This window comes from Hyaena hyaena, unplaced genomic scaffold, assembly GCF_003009895.1.
Source record: "Hyaena hyaena isolate Hyena2069 unplaced genomic scaffold, ASM300989v1 scaffold_292, whole genome shotgun sequence".
Lineage (NCBI taxonomy): Eukaryota > Metazoa > Chordata > Mammalia > Carnivora > Hyaenidae > Hyaena > Hyaena hyaena.
In genome coordinates this window covers 836,347-849,425 of record NW_024080924.1, presented here as the reverse complement: position 1 = coordinate 849,425, position 13,079 = coordinate 836,347, and the positions used below count along the sequence as shown (strand labels likewise).

Genomic DNA, 13,079 nt, shown 5'->3' with positions numbered 1-13,079 from the left:
TCATTTTGGGTTTTTTTGATTCCACATATAAGTGAAATCATGTGGTATTTGCTTTTCTCTGTCTAAATTGTTTCACTTAGCATAATACCCAGAAGTTTCATCCATGTCATTGCAAACAAGATTTCCTTCTTTTTTATGGCTGAGTAATATTCCATTCCATATATATATGTATATACATACCACATCTTCATCCATTTATCTATCAACAGATGCTTAGATTTTTTTCCATATCTTTGCTGTTGTAAATAATGCTGTAATAAACACAGGGGTGTATGTATATTTTAGAATGAGTGCTTTTATAATCTTTGGATATATACCTAGGAATAGATTATTTTGCAGTGTTTATATAAATGTTGAATCACTATGTTGTACAGCTGAAACTAATATAATATTGTATGTAAATTATACTTCGGATGGCAGTTCTATTTTTAATTTTTTTAGGTACCTCCACACTGTTTTGCATTGTGGCTGCACCAATAGTGCCTTTTCTCCACATCCTTACCAACACTTGTTATTTATTGCCTTTTCAATACTAGCCATTCTAACAGGTGTGAGATGATATTTCAACACAGTTTCAATTTGCATTTTCTTAATGATTAGTGGTATTGAGCATCTTTTCACTGGCCTGTGGCCATGTGTATGTCTTCTTTGGAAAAAAATGTCTGTTCAGATCTTATGCCAACTTTTTAATCAAATTGGGGTTGTTGTTTTTTTGGTTATTGAATTGTATGAGTTCTTTATATATTTTGGATACTAGCCCCTCATCAGATATGTGATTTGTAAGTATCTTCTCACATTTAGTAGATTGCCTTTTTGTTTGATGGTTTCCTTCACTGTGCATAAGTTTTTTAGTTTTATGATGTACTTTGATATTTTTTGCTTTTGTTTTCCTTGTCTTTGGAGTCAGATCAAAAAAAATATCACTAAGAATAATGTCAAGGAGCTCACCACCTATATTACTTTCTAGGAGTTTTATGGTTTAAAGTCTTACAGTCAAGGCTTTAATCCATTTTAAGTTCACTTTTGCATATGGTGTAAGATGGTGGTCCTGTTTTTCCGGCACCATTTATTGAAGACTGTCTTTTCCCCATTGTGTATGGTTGGCTCCTTTGTCATTAATTAATTGACCATATATGTGTGGGTTTACTTAGGGGCTCTCTATTCTGCTCCATTGATTTACATATCTGTTTTTATGCCAATATCATACTGTTTTGATTACTATAACTCCATAGTATAGTTAGATCAGGGAGCATGATACTTTCAGCTTTGTTCTTTCTCAAGATTAATTTAGTTATTTGGGATCTTTTGTGGTTCTACCTCTGTGAAAAAATGCTATTGGAATTTTTATGGAATTGCACTGAATTTGTAGATTGCTTTGTGTGGTATGGACACTAGCAATATTCTTCCAATCCATGAGCACAGAAAGTCTTTCCATTTATCTGTGACTTCTTTAATTCTTTAATCAATCTCTTATAGTTTTCAGTTAAAAGTCATTCACCTTTTCAGTTAAGTTCGTTCCAAGATATTCTGTTCTTTTTTGATGCAATTGTGAATGGGATCTCTCTCTCTCTCTCTGTCAAGTTTTATTTACTTAAGTAATCTCAACACCCCATGTGGGGCTCAAACTCATGACTCCAAGGTCAAGAGTTTCAAGTTCTTCCAACTGAGCCAGCCAGGTGCCTTGGGATTTTTTTTTTTCTTAATTTCTCATTCTGATAGTTTGTTATTAATGTGGAGAAATCCAACAGCATGTATGAATTTTGTATCCCACAACTTTACTGAATTCATTTATTAATTCTAACAGTGACCAGTAGAATCTTTAAGGTTTTCTATATGGAGTATCATGTAATCATCAGTCACAGTTTTACTTCTTCCTTTCCAATTTAGATGACTTCATTTCTATATTTTTGCCCTCTTTCTTGGTGAGTTTAGCTAAAGGTTTGTCCACTTTGTTTATCTTTTCAAAGAACCAACTACTAGTATCACTGATCTTCTTTTGTCTTTTTTGTCTCTATTTCATTTATTTTTCACTCTGACCTTCGTTATTTCCTCCCTTCTACTAACTGTAGTTCTCACTTGTTCTTCTTTTTCTAGTTCCTTTAGGTGTAAATTGTTTGTGATTTCTCTTGTTTCTTGAGGTAGGCCTGTAGTCCTATGAATCTCCCTCTTAGCACCACTTTTGTTGTGTCCCATAGATTTTAGTATGTTGCATTCATTTTCATTTATAGCCAGTTTTTTAAAATTCCTCCTTTGATTTGCTCTTTGATCCAGTAGTTGTCAGAACATGTTGTTTAATCTCTACATATTTATAGTTTTTCCAGTGTTGCTCTTTTGTGTGTGTGGTGTGGGTGTGTGTGTATGTGTGTGAGAGAGACAGAGAGACAGAAAGAGAGCATCATATGGGGAAGGGACAGAGAGAGGAAGAGAAAGAGAATCCCAAGCAGGCTCCACTCTCAGCATGGAGTCTGACGCAGAACTCCATCTCACAACTGTGAGATCATAACCTGGGTTGGAATCAAGAGTTGGACACTTAACCAACTGAGCCACCCAGGTGTGCCCCCCCTTTTTTATTATTTTGGTTATTTTTCTTTCATAGTTTACTGTCAAGTTGGATTCCATATAACACCTAGTGATCACCCCAACAAGTGCCCCCTCCGTGCCCATCACCCCCCTTCCCTCTGCCCAACCCCCATTAGCTCTCAGCTCCATCCACATTGCTACACATGGCCAGATTTCATCCTTTCTCATTGCCATGTAGTATTCCATTGTATAGATAAACCACATCTTCTTGATCCATTCATCCGTTGATGGACACTTAGGCTCTTTCCATGATTTGGCTATTGTTGAGAGTGCTGCTATGAACACTGGGGTACATGTGCCCCTATGCATCAGCACTCCTGTATCCCTTGGGTAAATTCCTAGCAGTGCTATTGCTGGGTCATAGGGGAGTTCTATTATGAATTTTTTGAGGAACCTCCACACTGTTTTCCAGAGGGGATGCACCAGTTTACATCCCCACCAACAGTGTAGGAAGGTGCCCGTTTCTCCACATCCTTGCCAGCATCTAGAGCCTCCTGATTTGCTCATTTTAGCCACCCTGACCGGTGTGAGGTGGTATCTTAGTGTGTTTTGATCTGCATTTCCCTGATGAGGGACACTGAGCATCATTTCATGTGCCTGTTGGCCATCTGGATGTCCTCTTTGGAGAAGTATCTGCTCATGTCTTCTGCCCATTTCTTCACTGGATTATTTGTTTTTCAGGTGTGGAGCTTGGTGACTTCTTTATAGATTTTGGATACTAGTCCTTTATCTTATATGTCATTTGCAACTATCTTTTCCCATTCCGTCAGTTCCCTATTAGTTTTGTGGATTGTTTCCTTTGCCGTGTAGAAGCTTTTTATCTTGATGAGATCCCAAGAGTTCATTTTTGCTCTTGATTCCCTTGCCTTTGGGGATGTGTTAAGTAAGAAATTGCTGCAGGGGAGGTCAAGGAGGTTGTTTCCTGCTTTCTCCCCTAGAGTTTTGATGGTTTCCTGTCTCACATTCAGGTCCTTTATCCATTTTGAGTTTACTTTTGTGTATGGTGAGAGAAAGTGATCTAGTTTCATTCTTCTGCATGTTGTTGTTCATTTCCCCCAGCACCATCTGTTAAAGAGGCTGTCTTTTTTCCATTGTATACTCTTTCCTGCTTTGTCAAAGATTACTTGGCCATACATTTGTGGGTCCAATTCTGAGTTCTCTATTCTATTCCATTGGTTTATGTGTCTGTTTTTATGCCAATACCATACTGTCTTGATGATGACAGCTTTGTAGTAGAGGCTAAAGTCTGGGATGGTAATATCTCCTGTTTTAGTTTTCTTCTTCAGTATTACTTTGGCTATTCAGGGTCTTTTGTGGTTCCATACAAATTTTAGGATAGTTTTTTCTAGCTTTGAGAATGCTGGTGCAATTTTGATTGAGATTGCATTGAATGTGTAGATTGCTTTGGGTAGTAACCCCCCCCCTTTTTAATGTTTGTTTATTTTGAGAGAGAGAATGAGAGAGAGAGAGAGAGAGAGAGAGAAACCAGGGGTAGGGCAGAGAGAAAGGGAGACAGAGAATCTCAAGCAGGCTCTGTGCTGATGCCCCAACATGGGGCTCAAACTGTGAGATCATGACCTGAGCTGAAACTAAGACTCAGACGCTTAACTGACTGAACCACCCAGGTGTCCCAGGAAAACCCCCATGTAATGAGCCCAAGGGAAAAGGTTTAATAATATCACCAAGGATATATCCTGGCATCCATATTTCTTCCTAAGGAAAGATTCTGATTTTTGTTCATACTCCAATCAAGAAACTAATTGTCCTACTAAAAGTAAACAATGTATTTCCTTTCGACATGCCATGTGAAGTGCTGGCATGTGTCTCTATACTGGGGAATGACCTCTCTATGTGTTTATGGGTTTGGGCAACTGGGGAGCCCCAGGTGCTCTCCGCCATGTGGCCTGCTTCACAGACTGGCCTACCTCTCTGGTTCCAGGTTCTCACTCCATTCGCCTCACCAATGAAAGACGGCACAGTAATGAGATGCAGAGATGAGGGACAATAGTTGTAGTTGGGTCACAACTGGGTTCAACTCTAGATTCTGCCACTTAGTAGCTGAGTGACCCTGCAAATTCACTTCTCTGCCTTTCTGTTCTTTGTCTGTAAAATGGGGATAATAAAAACTATTGTAGAGATTGTGGCTCGAATGAAAAATAATATTTATCAAGTGTTCACTTCAGTGCCTGGTACAAAGTGCTCAATAAACAACTACTGTTGCAGCTATTGGGTTTTTTGTTTGGTTAGTTTTTTGGGATTTTTTGTTTGTTTTTTCCTTTTGCCAATGTCTATAGACATAACCTGTTTGCTAAGGTGCAGGCAGGGCCAAAGTCAATACAAAAAATGAAAGGAATGGAGGAACAGGAGAAGTGAAAATGAGCAAATGCCAATAGTGGGGAAAGGCCTCCAGGAACTGCTGTGTCAGTGGGAATACTATCACTGATTGTCTGCACTTGTGGGAGTTAGATGTCTATCAGGAAATCTAAAGAGGAGTAGATTGAAGAAGCATCACCAACTCCTGGCTGTTGGACTCTGCAGATCTTGTTCTGTACTCCCACCAGCTTCCTCCTGTTTCACTTTCCTTCCCTTTTGCCAATGCCATGTGTCGCCCATTGCACACATCATGTTCCTGTGCTCCTATCATTTTCTCTGCAGCCTTTCCCTCCCCATGAACCACCTGGTGTGTCCCCCACGATCTTCCAAAGGGAGAGACAGTCTTCCTCTTCTCTAACCCCTCAGTATGAGCACAGAGAAGCTTGAATTAGCCAAGTAATTCTGCATTTTTATGGTTTACTAGATAACCTGGTTCCTCCTAGCAGTGAGGATACCATTGCTATCTGCTAAACTTGGTACACAGCTTTAATTATTCTGATCAACGGGATTCTTCAAGTATGAGAGCTGTGAATTAGAGCTCCCACATTCACTCAGAGCTTATACCACTATGCTTTGTCTCTCTGTTTATGAGGAGGTGATGGCCACAGCAGGGGTGGACGCAAGAGGAAAGGCTCAGGGCAAACGCCAAGAGCAACAGGTCCCAAGCTCTACTCTGGGCTTTCACCATCCCTGACCTAACCTAAAAGTCACCTCATGTTTCAAGTCCCTGGATATCTTTTTCATGCAATTTCAAACACTATCTATTGTCAGAGGATGATGTGCCTGGGCCTCAGTCATCCCAGAGAATGCTGCTGTCCCCCAGATGGGAAATGGATGTAAAGCCAGAGAAAAACAGAGACAGAAAAAAGAATGAGACAGAGGGAGAGGAAGAGGGAGAGAGGAAGAGAGGGGGAGAGCATGCTCTTGAGAAAGCACTCAGCCACAGATCACGCTCCAGACTGCAGAAATGCTGCTGAGGGGCCTGAACCCTCACCAGAATGCACAGGGTATCAAGAACAGCAGGCTAGAAAGAACCTTCCTGACAGATCACATACTGAAGCTCCTTTATCTCACAGATAAGAACAATTACGTTCCTGGGAAACTGACTTATCAAGAGTACCCAGTAAAGTGATTAGTGGCAAAGCAAAGACTAAACGCCAGTTTGCTGAGGCAAGATGGGAGCTTTTACAAAATTTAAAATCAAGTTTTTGTTTGTTTCTTTTCTCTGAGAAGGATGTCCACTGTGTGTGTGTGTGCACATTAAGGTTTCCTCCAAATTTCTAAGGAATATTTCCAAGTTACACAAAAAGAGAGAGAACCATTAAATGCAGCCACACAAATGCATCACCCCAGAACAATAGCTATCCACATTCTGGCACACTCATTTCATCAAATCCTTAGCTTTATTTTAACTTAAGTGTTGTGAAAGCATTACCTGACCTTGTATCATTTCACCCCTCCCCACCTCAGTGTATATCTCTTTTCAAATACGGCTATTTTCTTGTATCAGTGATTCTCATGGTTGTGCTGGGCCCCATCCCCAGAGTTTCTTACTCAGTAGGTTTGGGGTGGAGCTGAGAATTTTCATTTCTAATATATTCCCAGGTGATGCTGGTGATACTTGTCAAGGCCACACAATTACAACCACTGCCTTACATACTCCTGATGCCATTTTCGTTCCTAACAGATTGCATAGTAATTCCCCAGTATGATCAAATATCTGGTCCATATTCAATTTTCCTGATTGTCACAAAAATGCCTTTTTACAGATGGTTTATTTTAATCACATCTCAAACAAAGCCCATACATTACGTTTGGTTGCTATGTCTCTTATGTTTCTTTCATATATTTGCCAGGCCAATCAGTCTTCTCTCCCTTTGCCCCCAATCTGTCTCTTTTGTTTAATGTTTTATAAACTTCAAAGTTGCTAAGAGACCAGATCTTAATTGTTCGTACCACAAAAATGGTGGCAAATTATATTGCAATATATAAAGGTATCAGACCAACATACTGTATACCTTACACTAACACAATGTTGTTTGCCAATTATATTTCAATTTAAAAAAACCACACAGTACAGTTCCACGTACGAACCTATCCATTTGCTTGCTCATGGTGTTGCTTAATGTATCCCTCTGGTTTCTTTATTTCCTGAGAGCTGGAAGTTAGCCCTGGATGTCTGATTACCTATAGATTCAGCTCTTTGTCAAGAACCCCATACATGGGGCTGTGTGGGAGCATCAAGGTTTAAATATTAAACTCGGATCTGGGACATACAGTTTCATATGTCTGGAACATACATTTAAAAATATTACCTTACCTATTTTAAAACCATTTAAAAATAATCCATGCCCTTTATACTCAAGTATACATTCATCAACTGGAACTTCATGGATCCCTTTTTTTGCCTAATAAAAGAAATAATTCCTCAGATTCCTCAGGAAGCCTCACGCCTGGGACCCAGTTCTTGATTACAGTGATGAATTCACACACTCAGCCCACGTATAATAAAACCCTCCATAAGCTAACATTTATTCCAGGAAATGTCTACAATCTGATGAAGAAAATGATTTCATTTTCCAAACAACCAAGGCCGCTCTATGGAGCTACTGCTATATTGAAATCTACCTGTCAGCTCCTGAGATGCCAGTAGAAATGTCCTCTAGCACAGCCCAAACAGGAGCTGCCTGCCTCTCTAAGAGTTCCCCAGGTGGGCGGGCTGCTGTTTGGATGGTACCTGAGCCGAGGAAAAACAAAACAAGCTGTTTGGAGGATGAAATGGGATCTAATAGAAAAAAGTGACAGGAATGAGACAGCAAGGAGACTTCTTACTGAGAATAAACTCCAGTTCCTAAAATCTAAAAAAGCATAGACGGTATTTAAGTCATTTTATAGATTAGACTTTAAGCAAAATGGTTTACAGTGGCAAAATGACCTTCTCAGTCGTAAAAGAGCACTTACCTAATTGAACAATTAACAACAACAACAACAAAAATCAAAGGATAAATATGCAGAAGCCAAAGACTGTACTGTGCCAGAGCCTTCTTCCAGCGAACCTTATTTCCTTTCCTGCATCCACACAGGCATGAGATGGTGGGAAAGGCACAGACTCCTCGAGGTGAAATGAAAATTCCATGTAATTAGCCTAGCACAGTTGGGGACGCTATAACAAATGTTAACTCCCCATGTCTCATTCGCTCTATGTTATGAATCTTATTATTGGTTCTTCTAGAAATTGATGCCCAGGGAAGGGAGAAAAGAAGAGCTGGGCTCTGGCAGTGAGTGGATTGTGATGAATAGATTCCTCTAATCTCCTTTCCTTCTGAAATGGGGGAGTACGAGGGCTTGAGAGGATATACTGGTAAATGTAAGCAGAGATCATTTAAATTGTGTATAATGGAGAACATCTTCACAGTCATTTTTTTAGAAAACAACTTTGAGTGGCACCTTGGTGGCTCAGTCAGTTGAGCATCCAACTTTGGCTGAGGTCATGATCTCATGGCTCATGAGCTGGAGTGCCACATTGGGCTAGCTGCTGTCAGCTCGGAGCCCGCTTGGGATCCTCTGTCCCTCTCCTCTGTTTGTGCTCTGTCAAAAATAAATAAACATTTAAAAAATAAAATAATAAAAAATAACTTTGAGTTGTAATAATGGATTCTGGGTGGCAGTGGAGCATTGATCAAAAACTTAATTTTAGATAAGGATTTTCACAGGCAGGAATAAAGTGCTTCAGCAATGCAAAGTGATATTTTTTGCACCAGTAAACAGTAAAAAAAATTATTTTGTTATTAGAAGTTTTTAATATTCTTAAACTCACTTAAAAAAAAAGCCTTGGTTCCAGTATAACATATAACACACCTGTTTAGAAATAATTCTTGTGAAAGCAGCATTCTGTAAGAGCTACTGTTTATTCACTTGTCCTGGGCATCAAAATGTTGTTTATAATAGTTATGTAAGGTCTTTTAATCTGTTATAACATTACCTGTTAAGTTATGACTCTGTGGTGACAATAAAAGAATTAATTAATATTGAAGAACTATATGAAATTCAGTGCATACTAACCTAAGCATAAACACATGCAACAAAATATTAATGATGAACAATACAGTAAATTGTGATAGAAAGTTCTAGATCCTCTTTATGGAAAGCCAACTGAAAACCCATTGCCAGTTATGTTTATGAGAACAGTGTCAGGTGAGGTCAAGTCTGGTACCGAATCTTCTTCATTCATTGCTTAAGTACCGTGAACATCCTTGTTCGATCCCATGCAGCCTTCAATGGTTTTTGTTGCTCCTTTATATCAGAAACATTAAGAATATGGGCAGAAAATTATTTTCTGCTTATGAAATTGATTAAAGTTCCTTTTAAGTACCAAATCTTTATCATGAGAATTTGAAAGGAGGTTTGCTCCCTCCCATGAGTGCTATCAAATGTTCATTACTGGATTTATTTATGCCAGTTGGGTGCTGGGAAGGCAAACATGAGAAAGAACACTCTACTAAAGAAATTCACAATAGAGAATCTGTCCGTTGGTCTTTTCTGAAGACTTTTATAGAAATCCAGCAACCCTTTTGTGATGCTGTTCTATAGAGAGGAGTGGTGGGAAAAGGAAGCAGTGAATTTGGAGTGGAATCAGGAACATACACTTCTATCTTCACTGGCACATCAAATTATTTTTTAACATACGATCTTTTTAACATATGGTCAAAAAGTAAGTTTTTTAAACACATACTGCAGGACAAGAACAACAAAGTACTTAAGGCTTCAATGAGATCAATAGGAAAAGTATATGTCAGCACCTAAAAGAGAACTTTTAGTACTAGTTGTATTACCAATTGATCTATCACTAACTCAGGAAACAGACAGATGAACACAGGGCCAATGTCTCCATCCCAGGAACATCAAGGGAGCTAGGCAAGGTAGAGCCTAGCTCCTAAGTGGGCATGCCAATGCTGTCTCCAAGAAAGCAGGTGAACTCGTCACAAGAGAAGCCAGTAACTCAATGGATGAGGGTTTGGGAAAGAGAGAGACACAGATTTATTTCAGGTGTGGGCAGCCAGGGACAGTGACAGGCTCAAGTTTTAACAACTGAACTTTCCATAAGATAGACATCTAGAGTTGTATAAGATAACTTCAGGGAAGTACATGCAAGAGAAAAGGCAGGAAACATATGATCATGGGTGGGGTCGGTATGTGTTCAACCCATGATCATGGGCAAGGAAGGGGGCATGTTGGAGTGGTCTTCTAGTCATTCTATTGCTATCAGGGCTTTTCTGGTCTCATGGTTGGAATGTTCCAGTCATTGCAAAACATTTTAGTCAATGCCTCAAGAAAGTGCAATAAGAAATGAGCATAATAGGTTTTAGCTAGAGCATGAGTTAAAGGGTCATGTCTATTTCTGGTTTTAACTGTTGGGGTCTGTAGTTGAGCAAGGGTGCTCAATGACACTTGCAGTTGCATTTGATACACCTTAATGGCATGAATGCATACAGTGTGCCCAACACTGTGCTTGGCATCTTATTTATTCTTCATAAGAATCCTATGAGGTACATTGTGTGATTCACATTGGAGAGCAAACAGAGACTAAAAGGTTGTGTAGCTTGCATTAGGCCATAGCAGCAAAATTCATATTCAAACATGGGCAATGTCTACCTGTGTTTTCCCACAATGTCTCCTTTAAACCCTATATGCATCTTATCAAGTACAGAGAAGCAGTATGATTTGAACAACTAAATAATTTATTTAGTTTCAACAAATGGTAGTCTTACCAAGTAAATGAAGGACAGAAAACACATATACGGAGATGAATGAGTGACTCCTGAGACCCTCTCAGAAAAACAAAGCAACATTTTAGTCACGGATAACTTTTCAGAAGAAGAAGGAGGAGAAGAAGGAGAAGAAGGAGAAGAAGGAGGAGAAGGAGGAGAAGGAGGAGAAGGAGGAGAAGAAGGAGGAGAAGGAGGAGAAGGAGAGGAAGGAGGAGAAGGAGGAGGAGGAGGAGGAGGAGAAGAAGAAGAAGAAGAAGAAGAAGAGGAGGAGGAAGAGGAGGAAGAGGAAGAGGAAGAAGAAGAAGAAGAAGAAGAAGAAGAAGAAGAAGAAGAAGAAGAAGAAGAAGAAGAAGGCCTTCTTTGTTAAAAAAATACTTCAAACATCAAACTCTGGGTGAATCCTCTGTTATTTACAATCACAGAATCAAAATATTTGATGCAAAAGATCCTCAAAGATTTATTGTCTTCAGATATTCGAAGTTATTTATTTCACCAGTGAGAAAAGAGAAGCCTAGAGATATTACTAATTTTATTTCAATTATCACATAACATTATTACACTTAGAATCTTTATTATAATTTACTCATTGAGCAAGTTAAATTTTAATGTATTTCCAAATCTTTACTTCTTATTCCATATTCACCATGAGCCCAAATAGTTATATTGGTCTGGAATGGAGCTGCTCTACCCCCTTGAGTTTAGGTGCTAATGAAAGCTAATTATTAATGGTATAAAGGCCAACAGGCTATTGCTTATGGGGGAAATTTCAAGGGCTTCAAAGGAAATACCTAAGTAGCTATTATAGCTCAAAGCCCCTGAAAATCCAAGTAATTTTCTTGCTACCTTCAAATTCGTGGTGGGGGGAGACAGTATATGGAGAAAAGGAAGGAATCAAAATCGAAGGTGGGAGATCTGCACTATTCTATCACTAAACAATTATGACACATTAGATGGAACCTTACTTTCATTACCTGTACCATAAAGGCACTGGGCCAAAGGACCCCTCCCAGCTTTAATATTTTATAATCACTGGAGGAGTTGACAAATGCCAACTAAATCATATGCTTTCATCTGGAGTTTATACAACTGCTGCTCCTGGCTTTTAAAAAAGAGATTAGAAATTTTTCAAATGCCTTGAGGGTATATGTTCCCAAAGAGTTAGATTTCCTAAGGGAGATATTTTATTTTTTTTAAATATGTCAATATATTTTATCTCTCTAGGCAAAGTATACTTTTTCATTTTTTCAGGATTAAAAATAAATCCTGAAGGTACCACTAGGCAGCAATAGGCGTGGAAGAAAAACAATGAATAACAAAGAAAAACAATACTTAATTTGTCCCTATGCAACTTTCCACCTGTGATAAAAAGAACTTTCTTTCTGCATATCCTCATTAATTAAATTGAGGGTGAGGACCACATTTAACCATATGCTCCACTGCAGGCAATGTGCAATTAAATTGGTTTATCTGGAACTAATTTTAGAGGATGCATCAAAAAGCAAACTCAGAACCACTGTAGAGCACTTGACTCTTCATGCCTCTGTTTAGGAGTCTGATCTTGTGGGAAAGCCACTGGGACAAGGAACTGGTTCGTTCACCCATCCGGTATGCATATTTACCAGTCAAGTGCCATGCACCATGGTAAATGCCAGGAGTACACAGATAAATGTGATTCCTGCCATGCAGGAGCCCATAATCTAGTTAGTGTCAGAGGATCACACATAAGCAAAACATTACAACGATGCAAAGTGTTTTCAAATGGAAGAAACACAAAGTGCTGTATGGAATATATAAAGGGAAAAGTCTCAACTCTGAACAGGAAGGTTAGGAGAGCTGCATGGAGATGACTTTGCTCTAGGTCTTGACAGATGAGCAGTACCCATGGAAATGTGGCATGTGCAAAGGCACAGAAACAGAAGAAGGAAGGAAGAGGAAAGGAACTTATAGAAAAGGTATTATAAAAAGTAAAATAATTTCCCCAATCTGATGTGTATGAATCTTATTTTCATTGTCATTTCCCTAATTGCTTGTGAGACTTAACATACTTTCATATACTCATTCATCATTCAGACCTTCTCTTAAGCAAATTGACTATTTATCTTTTCTGCCTATTTATTTTTTCTCCTGGGCAATCCCTTCCCTTTATTAATTTATATGAATTCTTTATCTATCTTTGATGCTAAATCTGTGTTAGTCATAAGTGCTACAAATGTCTTCTCCCAGCTTTTCCTATTATTTTTAAAAATGATTATCATTTGTCATAGTCAAGCAATTTCAACTTAATTTAAATTTTATATTATTTTAGTATAGACAAATTCACAAATCTTCATGGTTTGTGCTTTCAAGAAACCCTATCCT

The 13,079-nt window shown here is 38.7% G+C and overlaps 1 protein-coding gene across 2 annotated transcripts in view; it reads right to left on the bottom strand.

The window, feature by feature from the left end:
- Window positions 1-13,079, bottom strand: part of FMN1 (formin 1) — a 394,055-nt gene that overhangs the window by 362,785 nt on the left and 18,191 nt on the right. The window lies entirely within an intron of this gene.